Below are 22,430 nucleotides of genomic sequence, written 5' to 3'. Positions count from 1 at the left end.
TCGAACAAATATTGGAATTTTTGGTCTCAAATAATGATAACGCAAACAGGCACTAGACAATGGCCTCAACGGAGACACTATAGTCCAGGAAACCAGGCACTCCCGTAACGGGAGGCACCATGTTTTAGGACGCTTTCCTAACGAGAGGCGTTGCGTTTTGGGGAAACTAGACGGTTACCTAAAGGGAGGAACCCTGTTTTGGGAAACTAGACGGTTACCTAACGGGAAGAACCCTGTTTTGGGAAACTAGACGGTTACCTAACGGGAGGCACCCTATTTGGGGAAACTAGACGGTTACCTAACGGGAGGCACCCTGTTTGGGGAAAACTAGACGGTTACCTAACTGGAGGAACCCTATTTGGGGAAACTAGACGGTTACCTAAAGGGAGGAACCCTGTTTTGGGAAACTAGACGGTTACCTAACGGGAAGAACCCTGTTGGGGGAAACTAGACGGTTACCTAACGGAGGCACCCTATTTGGGAAACTAGATTTGGTTACCTAACGGGAGGCACCTCTGTTTGGGAAACTAGACGGTTTCCTAACGGGAGGCACCCTGCTTGGGAGAACTAGACGGTAACTTAACGGGAGGCACCGTGTTTGGGGAAGGTATAACGGTTACCTAACGGGAGGCTCCCTGTTTGGGGGAACTAGACGGCTACCTAACCGGAGGCACCATGTTTGGGAGAACTAGACGGTAACCTAACGGGAGGCACCCTGTTTGGGGAAGGTATAACAGTAACCTAACGTGAGGCACCCTGTTTGGGGAAACTAGACGGTTACCTAACGGGAGGCACCCTGTTTGGGAAAACTAGACGGTAACCTAACGGGAGGCACCATGTTTGGGGAAGGTATAACGGTAACCTAACTTGAGGCCCCTGTTTGGGGAAACTAGATCCCCCGTTTAAGAACTTACCTAACTGGAGGAACCCTGTTTGGGGAAACTAGACGGTTACCTAACTGGAGGCACCCTGTTTGGGAGAACTAGACGGTTACCTAACGGGAGGCACCATGTTTGGGGAAGGTATAACGGTAACCTAACTGGAGGCTTCCTGTTTGGGGGAACTAGACGGTTACCTAACGGGAGGCTCCCTGTTTGGGAGAACTAGACGGTAACCTAACGGGAGTCACCCTGTTTGGGGAAGGTGTAACGGTAATCTAAGTTGAGGCTCCCTGTTTGGGGAAGCTAGACGGTTACCTAACTCTCGGCTCCCTGTTTGGGGAAACTACACGGTTACCTAACGGGAGGCACCCTGTTTGGGGAAGGTGTAACGGTTTCCTAACGGGAGGCTCCCTGTTTGGGAGAAGTAGACGGTTACCTAACTGGAGGCTCCCTGTTTGGGGAAACTAGACGGTTACCTAACTGGAGGCTCCCTGTTTGGGGAAACTAGACGGTCCCTTTACGGGAGGAACCCTGTTTGGGGAAACTAGACGGTTACCTAACGGGAGGAACCATGTTTGGGGGAACTAGGCGGTTACCTAACGGGAGGAACACTGTTTGGGAAAACTAGACGGTTACCTAACAAGAGTCACCCTGTTTGGGGAAAATAGACGGTTAACTAACTGGAGGCACCATGTTCGGGGAAACTAGACGGTTACCTAACGGGAGGCACCCTGTTTGGGGAAACTAGGCGGTTACCTAACGGGAGGCACCCTGTTTGGGGAAACTAGACGGTTACCTAACTGGAGGCTCCCTGTTTGGGGAAATTACACGGTTACCTAACGGGAGGCTCCCTGTTTGGGGAAATTACACGGTTACCTAACGGGAGGCACCCTGTTTGGGGAAGGTGTAACGGTAACCTAACGGGAGGCTCCCTGTTTGGGAGAACTATACGGTTACCTAACGGGAGGCACCATGTTTGGGGAATGTATAACGGTAACCTAACGGGCGGCTCCCTGTTTGGGGAAACTAGACTGTTACCTAACGGGAGGCTCCCTGTTTGGGAGATCTAGACGGTTACCTAACGGGAGGCACCCTGTTTGGGGAAGGTATAACGGTTTCCTAACGGGAGGCTCCCTGTTTGGGAGAACTAGACGGTTACCTAACGGGAGGCACCCTGTTTGGGGAATGTATAACGGTAACCTAGCGGGCGGCTCCCTGTTTGGGGAAACTGGACTGTTACCTAACGGGAGGCTCCCCGTTTGGGAGAACTAGACGGTTACCTAACGGAGGCACCATGTTTGGGGAATGTATAACGGTTTCCCTAACGGGAGGCTCCCCTGTTTGGGAGAACTAGACGGTTACCTAACGGAGGCACCATGTTTGGGAATGTATAACGGTAACCTAACGGGCGGCTCCCTGTTTGGGGAAACTAGACTGTTACCTAACGGGAGGCTCCCTGTTTGGGAGAACTAGACGGTTACCTAACGGGAGGCACCCTGTTTGGGGAAGGTATAACGGTTTCCTAACGGGAGGCTCCCTGTTTGGGAGAACTAGACGGTTACCTAACGGGAGGCACCCTGTTTGGGGAAGGTATAACGGTTTCCTAACGGAGGCTCCTGTTTGGGAGAACTAGACGGTTACCTAGCGGGAGGAACCCTGTTTGGGGAACTAGACGGCTACTCTAACCGGAGGCACTCATGTTTGGGGAAATCCAGACGGTTACCTAACGGGAGGTACACTGTTTCAGGGGAAACTAGACGGTTACCTAACAGGAGGAACCATGTTTGGGGAAACTAGGCGGTTACCTAACGGAGGAACACTTGTTTGGGGAAACTAGACGGTTACCTAACAAGAGTCACCCCCTGTTTGGGGAAACTAGGATCGTTAGCTAACGGGAGGCTCCCCGTTTGGGAGAACTAGACGGTTACCTAACGGAGGCACCCCGTTTGGGAAAGGCATAACGGTTTCCTAACGGGAGGCTCCCTGTTTGGGAGAACTAGACGGTAACTTAACGGGAGGCACCGTGTTTAGGGAAGGTATAACGGTTACCTAACGTAAGGAGGCACCCTGTTTGGGGAAACTAGACGGTTACCTAGCGGGAGGAACCCTGTTTGGGGAACTAGACGGCTACCCAACCGAAAGGCACCTCATGTTTGGGGAAACTAGACGGTTACCTAACGGGAGGCACACTGTTTGGGAAACTAGGACGATTTACCTAACGGGAGGAACCATGTTTGGGGAACTAGGCGGTTACCTAACGGGAGGAACACTGTTTGGGAAACTAGACGGTTACCTAACAAGAGTCACCCTGTTTGGGGAAAAATAGACGGTTACCTAAGTGGAGGCACCTTGTTCTGGGAAACTAGACGGTTACCCAACGGGGAGGCACCATGTTTGGGGAAACTAGGACGGTTACCCAACGGGAGGCACCATGTTTGGGAAACTAGACGGTTACCTAACGGATCGAAAACCCTGTTTGGGTGAACTAGACGGTTACCTAACTGGAGGCTCCCCCTGTTTGTGGAAACTAGACGGTTACCTAACGGGAGGCACCCTGTTTGGGGAAGGTGTAACGGTTTCCTAACGGGAGGCTCCCTGTTTGGGGAAACTAGACGGTTACCTAACTGGAGGCTCCCTGTTTGTGGAAACTAGACGGTTACCTAACGGGAGGCACCATGTTTGGGGAAGGTATAACGGTTTTCTAATGGGAGGTTCCCTGTTTGGGAGAACTAGACGGTTACCTAACTGGAGGCACCCTGTTTGGGGAAACTAGACGGTTACCTAACGGGAGGCACCCTGTTTGGGAAAACTAGACGGTAACCTAACGGGAGGCACCATGTTTGGGGAAGGTATAACGGTAACCTAACTTGAGGCTCCCTGTTTGGGGAAACTAGACGGTTACCTAACTGGAGGAACCCTGTTTGGGGAAACTACACGGTTACCTAACTGGAGGCTCCCTGTTTGGGAGAACTAGACGGTAACCTAACGGGAGTCACCATGTTTGGGGAAGGTATAACGGTAACCTAAGTTGAGGCTCCCTGTTTGGGGAAACTAGACGGTTACCTAACTCTCGGCTCCCTGTTTGGGGAAACTACACGGTTACCTAACGGGAGGCACCCTGTTTGGGGAAGGTGTAACGGTTTCCTAACGGGAGGCTCCCCTGTTTGGGAGAACTAGACGGTTACCTAACTGGAGGCTCCCTGTTTTTGAAACTAGACGGTTACCTAACTGGAGGCTCCCCTGTTTGGGAAATTACACGGTTACCTAACGGGAGGCACCCTGTTTGTGGAAGGTGTAACGGTTTCCTAACAGGAGGCCCCTTTGGGAGAACTAGACGGCTACCTAACGGGAGGCACCCTGTTTGGGGAAACTAGACGGTTACCTATCGGGAGGCACCCTGTTTGGGGAACTAGACGGTTACCTAACGGGAGGCACCATGTTTGGGGAATGTATAACGGTAACCTAGCGGGCGGCTCCCTGTTTGGGGAAACTAGACTGTTACCTAACGGGAGGCTCCCTGTTTGGGAGAACTAGACGGTTACGTAACGGGAGGCACCATGTTTGGGGAAGGTATAACGGTTTCCTAACTTGAGGCTCCCTGTTTGGGAGAACTAGACGGTTACCTAACGGGAGGCACCATGTTTGGGGAAACTAGACGGTTACCTAACGGGAGGCACCCTGTTTGGGGAAACTAGACGGTCCCTTTACGGGAGGCTCCCTGTTTGGGGAAACTAGACGGTTTCCTAACGGGAGGAACCATGTTTGGGGGAACTAGGCGGTTACCTAACTGGAGGAACACTGTTTGGGGAATCTAGACGGTTACCTAACAAAAGTCACCCTGTTTGGGGAAAATAGACGGTTACCTAACTGGAGGCACCATGTTCGGGGAAACTAGACGGTTACCTAACGTGAGGCACCCTGTTTGGGAGAACTAGACGGTTTCCTGACGGGAGTCACCATGTTTGGGGAAGGTATACCGGTAACCAAACTGGAGGCTCCCTGTTTGGGGAAACTAGACTGTTACCTAACTGGAGGCTCCCTGTTTGTGGAAACTAGACGGTTACCTAACTGGAGGCACCCTGTTTGGGGAAACTAGACGGTTACCTAACGGGAGGCACCCTGTTTGGGAAAACTAGACGTTAACCTAACGGGAGGCACCATGTTTGGGGAAGGTATAACGGTAACCTAACTTGAGGCTCCCTGTTTGGGGAAACTAGACGGTTACCTAACTGGAGGAACCCTGTTTGGGGAAACTACACGGTTACCTAACGGGAGGCACCCTGTTTGGGAGAACTAGACGGTTACCTAACGGGAGGCACCATGTTTGGGGAAGGTATAACGGTAACCTAACGGGAGGCTCCCTGTTTGGGAGAACTAGACGGTAACCTAACGGGAGTCACCATGTTTGGGGAAGGTATAACGGTAACCTAAGTTGAGGCTCCCTGTTTGGGGAAACTAGACGGTTACCTAACTCTCGGCTCCCTGTTTGGGGAAACTACACGGTTACCTAACGGGAGGCACCCTGTTTGGGGAAGGTGTAACGGTTTCCTAACGGGAGGCTCCCTGTTTGGGAGAACTAGACGGTTACCTAACTGGAGGCTCCCTGTTTGGGAGAACTAGACGGTAACCTAACGGGAGTCACCATGTTTGGGGAAGGTATAACGGTAACCTAAGTTGAGGCTCCCTGTTTGGGGAAACTAGACGGTTACCTAACTCTCGGCTCCCCTGTTTGGGAAACTACACGGTTACCTAACGGGAGGCACCCTGTTTGGGGAAGGTGTAACGGTTTCCTAACGGGAGGCTCCTGTTTGGGAGAACTAGACGGTTACCTAACTGGAGGCTCCTGTTTGGTGAAACTAGACGGTTACCCTAACTGGAGGCTCCCTGTTTGCGGGAAATTACACGGTTACCTAACGGGAGGCACCCTGTTTGTGGAAGGTGTAACGGTTTCCTAACGGGAGGCTCCCTTTTGGGAGAACTAGACGGCTACCTAACGGAGGCACCCATCATCATCATCATCATCATCATCAATCATCATCATCAATCATCATCATCATCATTATCATCATCATCATCATCATCATCATCATCATCATCATCCATCATCCATCATCATCATCATCATCATCATCATCATCATCATCCATCATCCATCATCATCATCATCATCATCATCCATCATCATCATCATCATCATCATCATCATCATCATCATCCATCATCATCATCATCATCATCATCATCATCATCATCATCATCATCCATCATCATCATCATCAATCATCATCATCATCATTCATCATTCATCATCATCATCAATCATCATCATCATCATCATCATCATCATCATCAATCATCATCATCATCATCATCATCATCATCATCATCATCATCGTCATCATCATCAATCATCATCATCATCATCATCATCATCATCATCATCATCATCATCATCATCATCATCATCATCAATCATCATCATCATCCATCAATCATCATCCAACCATCATCATCATCATCATCATCATCATCATCATCATCATCATCATCATCATCATCATCATCATCATCATCATCATCATCATCATCATCATCATCATCATCACCATCAATCACCATCAATCACCATCAATCACCATCAATCACCATCATCATCATCATCATCATCATCATCATCATCATCATCATCATCATCATCCATCATCATCCATCATCATCCATCATCATCATCATCATCAATCAATCATCATCAGTCATCATCAGTCATCATCAGTCATCATCAATCATCATCAATCATCATCAATCATCATCAATCATCAATCATCAATCATCATCATCATCATTGTTATTATTAACAACGAGGAGAGTTCTATGGATATACAGCTTCTTTATTAATAATCTATTGAACTCTCCTCGTGGTTCAGAACACCAACTTCTAAATGCAACTCAAAGAAGTTTACACCGTCATGGTCATCGCCACATCACCATGATAATACTTGTCTTAAACATCCTCAACATATCATCAAAACCACCTTCGTCATCATCATATAACCACAATCGTCTTACACATATCATCATCATATTAATATCACAATCACGAATACATCTCACGCCCAAGAATATCAACACCAACATTACCCTTACAATCATGTTCAAAACATCAACAGTATTATCGTAAAAAAAAATCGTAACCACCATCGTTCCAACAGAGTATAATAGGTTATTAAGTTCGCCCATACTCGGTAGATACAGCGTTTATTGTTTGTTATACAAGATCTCAAATTCATAAGTGATAAGCTGTTTCAAATTTATCCTGAAATCCTTATCCCGACCCTGAACCCTCGAACAGAGGTTACCTAACGGGAGGAACCATGTTTGGGGGAACTAGGCGGTTACCTAACGGGAGGAACACTGTTTGGGGAAACTAGACGGTTACCTAACGGGAGGCACCCTGTTTGGGAGAACTAGACGGATACCTAACTGGAGGCTCCCTGTTTGGGGAAACTAGACGGTTACCTAACTGGAGGCTCCCTGTTTGGGGAAATTACACGGTTACCTAACGGGAGGCACCCTGTTTGGGGAAGGTGTAACGGTAACCTAACGGGAGGCTCCCTGTTTGGGAGAACTATACGGTTACCTAACGGGAGGCACCATGTTTGGGGAATGTATAACGGTAACCTAATTCATGGCTCCTGTTTTGGGAAAATAGACGGTTAACTAACTGGAGGCACCATGTTCGGAGAAACTAGACGGTTACCTAACGGAGGCACCCTGTTTGGGGAAACTAGGGCGGTTACCTAACGGAGGCACCCTGTTTGGGAGAACTAGACGGATACCTAACTGGAGGCTCCCTGTTTGGGGAAACTAGACAGTTACCTAACTGGAGGCTCCCTGTTTTGAAATTACACGGTTACCTAACGGAGGCACCCTGTTTGGGGAAGGTGTAACGGTAACCTAACGGAGGCTCCCTGTTTGGGAGAACTATACGGTTACCTAACGGGAGGCACCATGTTTGGGAATGTATAACAGTAACCTAACGGGCGGCTCCTGTTTGGGGAAACTAGACTGTTACCTAACTTGGGAGGCTCCCTGTTTGGGAGAACTAGACGGTTACCTAACGGGAGGCACCCTGTTTGGGGAAGGTATAACGGTTTCCCTAACGGGAGGCTCCCTGTTTGGGAGAACTAGACGGTTACCTAACGGGAGGCACCCTGTTTGGGGAATGTATAACGGTAACCTAGCGGGCGGCTCCCTGTTTGGGGAAACTGGACTGTTACCTAACGGGAGGCTCCCCGTTTGGGAGAACTAGACGGTTACCTAACGGGAGGCACCATGTTTGGGGAATGTATAACGGTTTCCTAACGGGAGGCTCCCTGTTTGGGAGAACTAGACGGTTACCTAACGGGAGGCACCATGTTTGGGGAATGTATAACGGTAACCTAACGGGCGGCTCCCTGTTTGGGGAAACTAGACTGTTACCTAACGGGAGGCTCCCTGTTTGGGAGAACTAGACGGCTACCTAACGGGAGGCACCCTGTTTGGGGAAGGTATAACGGTTTCCTAACGGGAGGCTCCCTGTTTGGGAGAACTAGACGGTTACCTAACGGGAGGCACCCTGTTTGGGGAAGGTATAACGGTTTCCTAACGGGAGGCTCCCTGTTTGGGAGAACTAGACGGTTACCTAGCGGGAGGAACCCTGTTTGGGGGAACTAGACGGCTACCTAACCGGAGGCACTCATGTTTGGGGAAACTAGACGGTTACCTAACGGGAGGCACACTGTTTGGGGAAACTAGACGGTTACCTAACGGGAGGAACCATGTTTGGGGAAACTAGGCGGTTACCTAACGGGAGGAACACTGTTTGGGGAAACTAGACGGTTACCTAACAAGAGTCACCCTGTTTGGGGAAACTAGACTGTTAGCTAACGGGAGGCTCCCCGTTTGGGAGAACTAGACGGTTACCTAACGGGAGGCACCCTGTTTGGGGAAGGTATAACGGTTTCCTAACGGGAGGCTCCCTGTTTGGGAGAACTAGACGGTAACTTAACGGGAGGCACCGTGTTTGGGGAAGGTATAACGGTTACCTAACGGGAGGCACCCTGTTTGGGGAAACTAGACGGTTACCTAGCGGGAGGAACCCTGTTTGGGGGAACTAGACGGCTACCTAACCGAAGGCACTCATGTTTGGGGAAACTAGACGGTTACCTAACGGGAGGCACACTGTTTGGGGAAACTAGACGGTTACCTAACGGGAGGAACCATGTTTGGGGGAACTAGGCGGTTACCTAACGGGAGGAACACTGTTTGGGGAAACTAGACGGTTACCTAACAAGAGTCACCCTGTTTGGGGAAAATAGACGGTTACCTAAGTGGAGGCACCTTGTTCGGGGAAACTAGACGGTTACCTAACGGGAGGCACCATGTTTGGGGAAACTAGACGGTTACCTAACGGGAGGCACCATGTTTGGGGAAACTAGACGGTTACCTAACGGGAGGCACCCTGTTTGGGTGAACTAGACGGTTACCTAACTGGAGGCTCCCTGTTTGTGGAAACTAGACGGTTACCTAACGGGAGGCACCCTGTTTGGGGAAGGTGTAACGGTTTCCTAACGGGAGGCTCCCTGTTTGGGGAAACTAGACGGTTACCTAACTGGAGGCTCCCTGTTTGTGGAAACTAGACGGTTACCTAACGGGAGGCACCATGTTTGGGGAAGGTATAACGGTTTTCTAATGGGAGGTTCCCTGTTTGGGAGAACTAGACGGTTACCTAACTGGAGGCACCCTGTTTGGGAGAACTAGACGGTTACCTAACTGGAGGCTCCCTGTTTGGGAGAACTAGACGGTAACCTAACGGGAGTCACCATGTTTGGGGAAGGTATAACGGTAACCTAAGTTGAGGCTCCCTGTTTGGGGAAACTAGACGGTTACCTAACTCTCGGCTCCCTGTTTGGGGAAACTACACGGTTACCTAACGGGAGGCACCCTGTTTGGGGAAGGTGTAACGGTTTCCTAACGGGAGGCTCCCTGTTTGGGAGAACTAGACGGTTACCTAACTGGAGGCTCCCTGTTTGGCGAAACTAGACGGTTACCTAACTGGAGGCTCCCTGTTTGGGGAAATTACACGGTTACCTAACGGGAGGCACCCTGTTTGTGGAAGGTGTAACGGTTTCCTAACGGGAGGCTCCCTTTTTGGGAGAACTAGACGGCTACCTAACGGGAGGCACCCTGTTTGGGGAAACTAGACGGTTACCTATCGGGAGGCACCCTGTTTGGGGGAACTAGACGGTTACCTAACGGGAGGCACCATGTTTGGGGAATGTATAACGGTAACCTAGCGGGCGGCTCCCTGTTTGGGGAAACTAGACTGTTACCTAACGGGAGGCTCCCTGTTTGGGAGAACTAGACGGTTACGTAACGGGAGGCACCATGTTTGGGGAAGGTATAACGGTTTCCTAACTTGAGGCTCCCTGTTTGGGAGAACTAGACGGTTACCTAACGGGAGGCACCATGTTTGGGGAAACTAGACGGTTACCTAACTGGAGGCACCATGTTTGGGGAAACTAGACGGTCCCTTTACAGGAGGCACCCTGTTTGGGAAAACTAGACGGTTACCTAACGGGAGGCACCCTGTTTGGGAGAACTAGACGGTTACCTAACCGGAGGAACCCTGTTCAGGGAAACTAGACGGTTACCTAACGGGAGGCACCCTGTTTGGGGAAACTAGACGGTCCCTTTACGGGAGGCTCCCTGTTTGGGGAAACTAGACGGTTTCCTAACGGGAGGAACCATGTTTGGGGGAACTAGGCGGTTACCTAACTGGAGGAACACTGTTTGGGGAATCTAGACGGTTACCTAACAAAAGTCACCCTGTTTGGGGAAAATAGACGGTTACCTAACTGGAGGCACCATGTTCGGGGAAACTAGACGGTTACCTAACGTGAGGCACCCTGTTTGGGAGAACTAGACGGTTACCTAACGGGAGGAACCATGTTTGGGGAAACTAGACGGCTACCTAACCGGAGGCACTCATGTTTGGGGAAACTAGACGGTTACCTAACGGGAGGCACACTGTTTGGGGAAACTAGACGGTTACCTAACGGGAGGAACCATGTTTGGGGAAACTAGGCGGTTACCTAACGGGAGGAACACTGTTTGGGGAAACTAGACGGTTACCTAACAAGAGTCACCCTGTTTGGGGAAACTAGACTGTTAGCTAACGGGAGGCTCCCCGTTTGGGAGAACTAGACGGTTACCTAACGGGAGGCACCCTGTTTGGGGAAGGTATAACGGTTTCCTAACGGGAGGCTCCCTGTTTGGGAGAACTAGACGGTAACTTAACGGGAGGCACCGTGTTTGGGGAAGGTATAACGGTTACCTAACGGGAGGCACCCTGTTTGGGGAAACTAGACGGTTACCTAACGGGAGGAACCCTGTTTGGGGGAACTAGACGGCTACCTAACCGAAGGCACTCATGTTTGGGGAAACTAGACGGTTACCTAACGGGAGGCACACTGTTTGGGGAAACTAGACGGTTACCTAACGGGAGGAACCATGTTTGGGGGAACTAGGCGGTTACCTAACGGGAGGAACACTGTTTGGGGAAACTAGACGGTTACCTAACAAGAGTCACCCTGTTTGGGGAAAATAGACGGTTACCTAAGTGGAGGCACCTTGTTCGGGGAAACTAGACGGTTACCTAACGGGAGGCACCATGTTTGGGGAAACTAGACGGTTACCTAACGGGAGGCACCATGTTTGGGGAAACTAGACGGTTACCTAACGGGAGGCACCCTGTTTGGGTGAACTAGACGGTTACCTAACTGGAGGCTCCCCTGTTTGGGAAACTAGACGGTTACCTAACGGGAGGCACCCTGTTTGGGGAAGGTGTAACGGTTTCCTAACGGGAGGCTCCCTGTTTGGGGAAACTAGACGGTTACCTAACTGGAGGCTCCCTGTTTGTGGAAACTAGACGGTTACCTAACGGGAGGCACCATGTTTGGGGAAGGTATAACGGTTTTCTAATGGGAGGTTCCCTGTTTGGGAGAACTAGACGGTTACCTAACTGGAGGCACCCTGTTTGGGAGAACTAGACGGTTACCTAACTGGAGGCTCCCTGTTTGGGAGAACTAGACGGTAACCTAACGGGAGTCACCATGTTTGGGGAAGGTATAACGGTAACCTAAGTTGAGGCTCCCCCTGTTTGGGGAAACTAGACGGTTACCTAACTCTCGGCTCCCTGTTTGGGGAAACTACACGGTTACCTAACGGGAGGCACCCTGTTTGGGGAAGGTGTAACGGTTTCCTAACGGGAGGCTCCCTGTTTGGGAGAACTAGACGGTTACCTAACTGGAGGCTCCCTGTTTGGCGAAACTAGACGGTTACCTAACTGGAGGCTCCCTGTTTGGGGAAATTACACGGTTACCTAACGGGAGGCACCCTGTTTGTGGAAGGTGTAACGGTTTCCTAACGGGAGGCTCCCTTTTTGGGAGAACTAGACGGCTACCTAACGGGAGGCACCCTGTTTGGGGAAACTAGACGGTTACCTATCGGGAGGCACCCTGTTTGGGGGAACTAGGCGGTTACCTAACGGGAGGCACCATGTTTGGGGAATGTATAACGGTAACCTAGCGGGCGGCTCCCTGTTTGGGGAAACTAGACTGTTACCTAACGGGAGGCTCCCTGTTTGGGAGAACTAGACGGTTACGTAACGGGAGGCACCATGTTTGGGGAAGGTATAACGGTTTCCTAACTTGAGGCTCCCTGTTTGGGAGAACTAGACGGTTACCTAACGGGAGGCACCATGTTTGGGGAAACTAGACGGTTACCTAACTGGAGGCACCATGTTTGGGGAAACTAGACGGTCCCTTTACAGGAGGCACCCTGTTTGGGAAAACTAGACGGTTACCTAACGGGAGGCACCCTGTTTGGGAGAACTAGACGGTTACCTAACCGGAGGAACCCTGTTCAGGGAAACTAGACGGTTACCTAACGGGAGGCACCCTGTTTGGGGAAACTAGACGGTCCCTTTACGGGAGGCTCCCTGTTTGGGGAAACTAGACGGTTTCCTAACGGGAGGAACCATGTTTGGGGGAACTAGGCGGTTACCTAACTGGAGGAACACTGTTTGGGGAATCTAGACGGTTACCTAACAAAAGTCACCCTGTTTGGGGAAAATAGACGGTTACCTAACTGGAGGCACCATGTTCGGGGAAACTAGACGGTTACCTAACGTGAGGCACCCTGTTTGGGAGAACTAGACGGTTTCCTGACGGGAGTCACCATGTTTGGGGAAGGTATACCGGTAACCAAACTGGAGGCTCCCTGTTTGGGGAAACTAGACTGTTACCTAACTGGAGGCTCCCTGTTTGTGGAAACTAGACGGTTACCTAACGGGAGGCACCCTGTTTGGGGAAGGTATAACGTTTTTCTAATGGGAGGTTCCCTGTTTGGGAGAACTAGACGGTTACCTAACTGGAGGCACCCTGTTTGGGGAAACTAGACGGTTACCTAACGGGAGGCTCCCTGTTTGGGAAAACTAGACGGTAACCTAACGGGAGGCACCATGTTTGGGGAAGGTATAACGGTAACCTAACTTGAGGCTCCCTGTTTGGGGAAACTAGACGGTTACCTAACTGGAGGAACCCTGTTTGGGGAAACTACACGGTTACCTAACGGGAGGCCCCCTGTTTGGGAGAACTAGACGGTTACCTAACGGGAGGCACCATGTTTGGGGAAGGTATAACGGTAACCTAACGTGAGGCTCCCTGTTTGGGGGAACTACACGGTTACCTAACGGGAGGCTCCCTGTTTGGGAGAACTAGACGGTAACCTAACGGGAGTCACCATGTTTGGGGAAGGTGTAACGGTAACCTAAGTTGAGGCTCCCTGTTTGGGGAAACTAGGCGGTTACCTAACTCTCGGCTCTCTGTTTGGGGAAACTACACGGTTACCTAACGGGAGGCACCCTGTTTGGAGAAGGGGTAACGGTTTCCTAACGGGAGGCTCCCTGTTTCGGGAAACTAGACGGTTACCTAACTGGAGGCTCCCTGTTTGGGGAAATTACACGGTTACCTAACGGGAGGCACCCTGTTTGGGGAAGGTGTAACGGTTTCCTAACTGGAGGCTCCCTGTTTGGGGAAACTAGACGGTTACCTAACGGGAGGCTCCCTGTTTTTTGGGAAACTAGACGGTTACCTAACGGGAGGCACCATGTTTAGGGAAGGTATAACGGTTTCCTAACTTGAGGCTCCCTGTTTGGGAGAACTAGACGGTTACCTAACTGGAGGCACCCTGTTTGGGGAAACTAGACGGTTACCTATCGGGAGGCACCCTGTTTGGGGGAACTAGACGGTTACCTAACGGGAGGCACCATGTTTGGGGAATGTATAACGGTAACCTAACGGGCGGCTCCCTGTTTGGGAGAACTAGACGGTTACCTAACTGGAGGCACCCTGTTTGGGGAAACTAGACTGTTACCTATCGGGAGGCACCATGTTTAGGGAAGGTATAACGGTTTCCTAACTTGAGGCTCCCTGTTTGGGAGAACTAGACGGTTACCTAACTGGAGGCACCCTGTTTGGGGAAACTAGACGGTTACCTATCGGGAGGCACCCTGTTTGGGGAAACTAGACTGTTACCTAACGGGAGGCTCCCTGTTTGGGAGAACTAGACGGTTACCTAACGGGAGGCACCATGTTTGGGGAAGGTATAACGGTTTCCTAACTTGAGGCTCCCTGTTTGGGAGAACTAGACGGTTACCTAACGGGAGGCACCATGTTTGGGGAAACTAGACTGTTACCTAACGGGAGGCACCATGTTTGGGGAAACTAGACGGTCCCTTTACAGGAGGCACCCTGTTTGGGAGAACTAGACGGTTACCTAACGGGAGGCACCCTGTTTGGGAGAACTAGACGGTTACCTAACCGGAGGAACCCTGTTCAGGGAAACTAGACGGTTACCTAACTGGAGGCACCCTGTTTGGGGAAACTAGACGGTTACCTAACGTGAGGCACCCTGTTTGGAAGAACTAGACGGTTACCTTACGGGAGGCACCATGTTTGGGGAAGGTACAACGGTTTCCTAACTGGAGGCTCCCTGTTTGGGAGAAGTAGACGGTTACCTAACGGGAGGCACCATGTTTGGGGAAGGTATAACGGTTACCTACCTGGAAGCTCCCTGTTTGTGGAAACTAGACGGTTACCTAAGGGGAGGAACCCTGTTTGTGGAAACTAGACAGTTACGTAACAAGAGTCACCCTGTTTGGGGAAAATAGACGGTTACCTAACGGGAGGCACCATGTTTGGGGAAACTAGACGGTTACCTAACGGGAGTCACAACCATTGGGGAAACTAGATTGCTATCTAACGGGAGTCACGCTGTTAAGGGAAACTAGACGCACGCACCCACCCATGTAAGCACACTGTCATAAAGAAGTCTACAAAAAAATAATCACGCATTTCCCCGAGAAGTAGATACACAACCTGAAGATGAAGTTGAAACCTGAAGGAGGAGGGAAATTCGTATTGTGTATTTGTGAGCGTATTTATGTAAGCGCTACCGAACACTGCTGAACTCTTTATAATTATTAATATATTTATTGATACATATTATCCAAGCCACACGGGAACAAGGAAAAATACAACACTTGAAGAGTTGCCCGGCACAGGATTATCATATTTACTTACTACTCAGGCACGGAATGTATTCACGTAATCACCTATAATGCTCCTAAACATGTAAAATCAGAGGAAAATGCTTAGCAAATATATGAATGAACAATTAGAAGGGATTCGTTATATGATATTCACATACCGTTCAGAAAATGATGAATAGAGTCAGCCAAGTTGTTAATGGTTTTAAATATCAGTGATAAGGTGAGTTCTCAGAGTACGCCGACAGAATACGCCCACTGTGGTTGCACGGAATACGACCACAGAGAATCTGCCATTAAACAGAGGTAAATATCATATGCCAGAGCTATTGGTACAAAAGATATGTCATTAAATACAGACATCTCTCATATATTGGTATACAGTGTAAGTGATCCAGTGTAGGTATGTGTTGATGCCGTGAAACATTTGTTCGTCCCGTCCGGGATTCGAACCCATACTCTCAGTGTAAGGCACCTATTCGCCAGCACACTGTCATTGGATCTAACCCACTCATTCACAACACTTTCCACATACAATGGGGCGGTGGGGTAGCCTAGTGGTTAAGGCGCTTGCCCGTCGCGCTGAAGACCCGGGTTCGATTCGCCACATTGGCAAAATGTGTGACACCCATTTGTGGCGTCCCCTGTCGTGATATTGCTGGAATATTGCTAAAAGCGGCGTAAAACCATACTCACTCAATACACAAAAAATGGAAATCTCACAACTAGTGGTGAAGAAAGCGTACTTTATGTACCCCTCTAACAAGTGTAAATTGACACGGCTTCCCAACAAACGTAGTGGAATACCGCATCATAATAAAGTTGGTTTCGTTGCTTGTTGAAGACGTCATATAACTCGACATGTAATCATATGGAACTATTCCAACTCGATACCGCATAACTACATTGATTGATTGATGGAGTATAGTTTTAGGCCGCACTCAGCAATATTCCAGCTATATGCCTGCGGTCTGTAAATAATCGAGTCTGGACCAGACAATAAAGTGTTCCACAGCATGAGCATCGATCTACGCAATTGGGATACGATGACATGCGATCATATCCACGGTTGTCTCAGAAGCTGCAGTTAATGTAATGAAAGGTAATTGGTTGCTGTTTGTTGTTTTACGCCGCACTCAGCATTATTCCAGCTATATGGCGGTGGTCTGTAAATAATCAACTCTGTTTTAGACGATCCAGTGATCAACAGCATGAGCATCAATCTACGCAGTTGGGATACGATGACATGTGTCAACCACCCACCCGATCCCGTTAGTTGCCTCTTACGACAAGCATGGGTTGCTGAAGACCAATTCTAACAAGGATGTTCTCGGGTTATTGCAATGAAGTATTTTCAAAAGGTAAGACACCCACATGAAACCCCAGGTCTGCATTTATGGAAAAGGTTTTCGAAGCAGAATTTTGATCTACGTAATGGATTAATTTAAAAACTATTTCCTAGTGAATTAAATTTCAAAATTTCATAAAATAATTTAAACAATTAAACAAAACAACAACATATTTTTAGCAGGCCGAGGTTTGAGAATAGAAGCGACAAAACCCTTTCCACATTCTTAAGAAAACTCTGCCCAAAGCAGAGTCGATGTACAGCTGTGACAATATCATGAGTTTATATTTGTTTCAGCAGTATTACAGCTGTATGATGTTGTTTGTGAACCAGAATATCCAGTGATTGTCACCATGCGATACGATGACAGAGCATGTGTTTATCAATCACTATGAAATACTCTTGATACCAGGGGGAAAAAATACGGATGGCTTAACAACAGTCTTGTTTACTGCGCAAATTATTTTATTTATTAGGGTTTGGAAATAAATTTAGAATTTCAATTGAAGCAAGTTAGGACGTGTAGTGTCAGCTCCTCAACCTACAATGCAGTGTTGAATCAAAACTTTAAACTTTTTATAATGTTTTGATGAATTTGTCAGTAGAGTATTTCACTACTGCTTCAGTTAATATTGATTATAGATGTTGTACAGTTATCTCCCTTGTATGACGAGATGACGCGAGTGACTTTTTAGCAATATCCCAGCAATATCTCGGCAGGCGACGCCAGAACTCGGGTTTTGTGCATAACGAGCATCGACGGTGCATGCGCACGAGCATCGATGTGTGCACTTTGGAAGTGTATGTATGTATGTATGTATGTATGTATGTATGTATGTATGTATGTGTGTGTGTGTGTGTGTGTGTGTGTGTGTGTGTGTGTGTGTGTGTGTGTATGTATGTATGTATGTAATGTATGTGTGTGTCTGTCTGTCTGTCTTACTCTCTCTCTGTGCGTGCGTGCATGTGTGTGTGTATTCCACATCCACAGGACTCCCCTGCTAAGTACAGAATCGACTGTACAATTCCGACTGTATCAAGAATGTCCACGGATCACTATTGCGTTGGCATCAGCTGTTCGCTAAAAGGTAAGCGTATCCTACTCCACCGGTTTAACCGATCACAAACACGTGCAAAGTCCAGTCAACCGTTTAAATGAAAACAGTCGGGAAGTTATGGTACAAATCAAAATAGGCTAATTGTATCGGACATAATGTTTCTCACGGACGAGTCAACTTTTGAAAGCTGAGACCCTGTGAAGGTTGAACATTACTTTGCCCGAACAGTTGAGTTGAGTTGAGTTCGGCTTTACGTCACATCGGCATTGCTCGAACAATTGCTTTGCAAGAGTCGTATGACGCTCTTTGAAATCTTAGTAAGAAGTATACTGGGACTGAAAGAATTCGGGCAAAATAGTGGTGTCATTATAAGGAAGTGGAACTCTTCCTGCCGACATGGCGCTGATCCTGGTGACATGTTGCTGTTGCTGTTGCTGATGCTGACTGTACCAATAGATACTGAAGTAGTATAGTTTACATCAATCTTTCCACTTAAACACCTTCATGGTAAACTCTCCCTTGTGACCACTCTGTGAGGTCAGCGTGCGGCTGCTGTTGATGTTGCTGTTGCAGGTGTTGATTGTAGCAATAGATAAAGAAATAATGTATTTTTATGCCAATACTTTGCTATTAACAACCTCAAGGGGACGAAAACGCCCCGTGAACAGTCATTGAGGTCAGCGTGACGTTGCTGATGATGATGCTGTTGCCGATGCCGATGCTGATGCCGATGCTGACGTTTATGCTGATGCTGATGCTGATGCTGATGCTGTTGCTGTTGCTGATGCTGATGCTGATGCTGTTGTTGACGTTTGCCTTGTCTCTTTGCGCTTATACACCACGTACGGTAACGGAATGGTTATGTTTTGTGACGCATCAATTGAGATCACAAGGCAGTTGCTGGTGCTGGTGCTGTTGTTGATGTTGCTGCTGCTGCCGATGATACCGCTGGCTGGGTCCGGGAGTGATGAAAATACAAATGCAGAGCATCTCTGATTGATATTATAACATCATGTTACACACAGCCGCAGTGTATCACATCTTGCACCGTCCATTCAATATAATGTACATATTTCTTAACTCTTTTATTTTTGACGAGTCTACACATCTAATTAAACATCTTTGATAGAATAGTTTAGTTCCACAGAGAAAATATCCTAAACCATGTAACACTATTTCGATTTGCGTAGCGATCCTTTGTTTACATAGGTTATACGGCAGAGAGCAAACGATGCAGCCAGTTTGATATCTAAATATGTACTGTCATAAACCTTACTGCCGTAGTTGTGGAAGAATATAAATGTAACAATGTAAAACATTGAGAAGAGAGCGCTGAAAGCTTGCTTAAGGCCAGTCTCTTCTTATTTTGAATATGCGCGTTTGTTTACATACAAGGGAAAAGTCCGGTCACGTGATATGCAAATTAGCCTGTGGCAGTGATGTTATGCTAAGTCATCACTGCGCCGGAGTGTGGTGGATGCCATGTGTGTTTTCCAAGTAGACTAGAGTTACATGCCCTTGAAAATAGTTCAGAGACTGGACTATTTCTTTCTCTCTGAGCTTTTGTGCTCAGACAGAGTCACGTTCAATAAAATGGCTATGAGAGGTCTACTTTCAGGTTACGGAAAGGGACGAGTAGTTACGAATGCGTTTTCAGCTACATCTAAGGGAGACAACTCAGTAGCCTCGTTGTGCTGAGAGTATCTTCAAATCTCCCACAATGACGTCATTATCGAAATATGTTTTGTCGTGACATAAATCCCCCCTCGTTTGTCCTTGTTCTTTGTGAATTTCTCAAATAAGTCGAAAACTATATCATTTCTGTGGATAATCTTCTCAAACAAATTCTGTGGGGTGTACAAGGTAATCCAGTGGTAACAATTGTGTGAATGACACCAGGTGCTCACGGCACGGATGATGGAGTGAGTGAGTGAGTATGGTTTTACGCCGCTTTTAGCAATATTCCAGCAATATCACGGCGGGGGACACCAGCAATTGGCATCACACATTGTGCCCATGTGGGAAATCGAACCCGGGGCTTCGGCGTGACGGGCGAATGCTTTAACCGCTAGGCTACCCCACCGCCCAACGAATCGTGGAAAGTTAAACTCAATACACTGTATATTAAGGTTATATATCCATGTCACTATGACCAGTCTAGATGCAGGGCGGTGTAGTGGCTGCGTGGTTCAAGCGTCCGCTCGTCACTCCGAAGACCCGGGTTCGATTCCCCACATGGGTTCAATGTGTGAAGCCCATTTCTGGTGTCCCCAGCGGATATTGCTGGAATATTGCCAAAAGCGGAGTAAAACCAAACTCACTCACTCACTCATTCATTCACTCGTTAGGGGAAGTAGTATTAGCGCGAGGAGTTTCTTGTGGACCGGGCAGCAAGGAACTATATCGAAGATGTCATGGCTATTCATTAATCGTGTACTATTAGTGTGATATTAGCATAAGAGAAATATTTGCCTCCAAGATCAGTGCTTCCTCGGTGTCCGATACCATTGGTGCTGCCACTGCTGCCCCCACCACCAGCGCTGCTGTTGCTGCTTACACTGCCTTCACTGGAACTACTCCAACTACTGCTTCCATCACCGCTGGAACTACTCCAAGTACTGCTTCTGTCACCGCTGGAACTACTCCATACTGCTTCCATCACCGCTGGAACTACTCCAACTACTGCTTCCATCACCGCTGGAACTACTCCAACTACTGCTTCCATCACCGCTGGAACTACTCCAACTACTGCTTCCATCACCGCTGGAACTACTCCAACTACTGCTTCCATGAGTCCACAAAATGGCCTACAAAATCTCGCAAAGTCAGATAAAAGTGGACACATGGAAAATTATCTATATTTCATTACAATTTGAAGCATTGGACTTCAAAGGAATTACACATATCTTCAACTTTAATGTCATAGAATAATACAACTTACATCAGTGATCTCTCTGATGTAAGAAGTCAATGCTCCTTCAACAAAGGCCCGTGAAGATCCGGGTTAGAATTGATCTTCGGTAACCCATGCTTGTCGTAAGAGGCGACTAACGGGATCGGGTGGTCAGGCTCGCTGACTTTGTTGACACATGTCATCGTATCCTAATTGCGTAAATTGATGCTCATGCTGTTGATCACTGGATTGTTTGGTCCAGGCTCGATTATTTACAGACCGTCGCCATATAGCTGGAATATTGCTGAGCGCAGCGTTAAACAACAAACCAATCAACAAACCTAATCCTTCGACAAGAACCCACAGCAATCAGTCACTTTAACGACTTCAAACAGCTTCAACAGTCCCTTCAACAGTCCCTTCAACAGAATTTCACAGCTATAAATCTCTTCAACAAGAACCCCACAGCTACAAATACCTTCAATTACAAACCCACAGATATATACACCCCTTTGATAAGGAACCTACAGCTATAAACGAGAACATCTACTGCTAGCCTCCAACTGCCACAGATCCCCTTAACGAGAATGTCTACTGTTAGCCTCCAACTGCCACAGATCCCCTTAACGAGAATGTCTACTGTTAGCCTCCAACTGCCACAGATCCCCTTAACGAGAATGTCTACTGTTGGCCTCCAACTGCCACAGATCCCCTTAACGAGAATGTCTACTGTTAGCCTCCAACTGCCACAGATCCCCTTAACGAGAATGTCTACTGTTAGCCTCCAACTGCCACAGATCCCCTTAACGAGAATGTCTACTGTTAGCCTCCAACTGCCACAGATCCCCTTAACGAGAATGTCTACTGTTAGCCTCCAACTGCCACAGATCCCTTAACGAGAATGTCTACTGTTGGCCTCCAACTGCCACAGATCCCTTAACGAGAATGTCTACTGTTAGCCTCCAACTGCCACAGATCCCCTTAACGAGAATGTCTACTGTTAGCCTCCAACTGCCACAGATCCCCTTAACGAGAATGTCTACTGTTAGCCTCCAACTGCCACAGATCCCTTAACGAGAATGTCTACTGTTAGCCTCCAACTGCCACACAATCCCCTTTAACGAGAATGTCTACTGTTAGCCTCCAACTGCCACAGATCCCCTAACGAGAATGTCTACTGTTAGCCTCCAACTGCCACAAATCCCTTAACGAGAATGTCTACTGTTAGCCTCCAACTGCCACAAATCCCCTTAACGAGAATGTCTACTGTTGGCCTCAAGCTGCCACAGATCCCCCTTAACGAGAATGTCTACTGTTAGCCTCCAACTGCCACAAATCCCTTAACGAGAATGTCTACTGTTAGCCTCCAACTGCCACAAATCCCCTTAACGAGAATGTCTACTGTTAGCCTCCAACTGCCACATCCCCTTAACGAGAATGTCTACTGTTAGCCTCCAGCTGCCACAAATCCCCTTAACGAGAATGTCTACTGTTAGCCTCCAACTGCCACAAATCCTTAGCGAGAATGTCTACTGTCAGTCTCCAACTGCCACAAACCCTTAACGAGAATGTCTACTGTTAGCCTCCAACTGCCACAAAT

Source organism: Haliotis rubra, unplaced genomic scaffold, assembly GCF_003918875.1.
Source record: "Haliotis rubra isolate DU_JTF1 unplaced genomic scaffold, ASM391887v1 Scf765, whole genome shotgun sequence".
NCBI classification, from domain to species: domain Eukaryota; kingdom Metazoa; phylum Mollusca; class Gastropoda; order Lepetellida; family Haliotidae; genus Haliotis; species Haliotis rubra.
Note: the sequence above shows the minus strand (reverse complement) of the source record.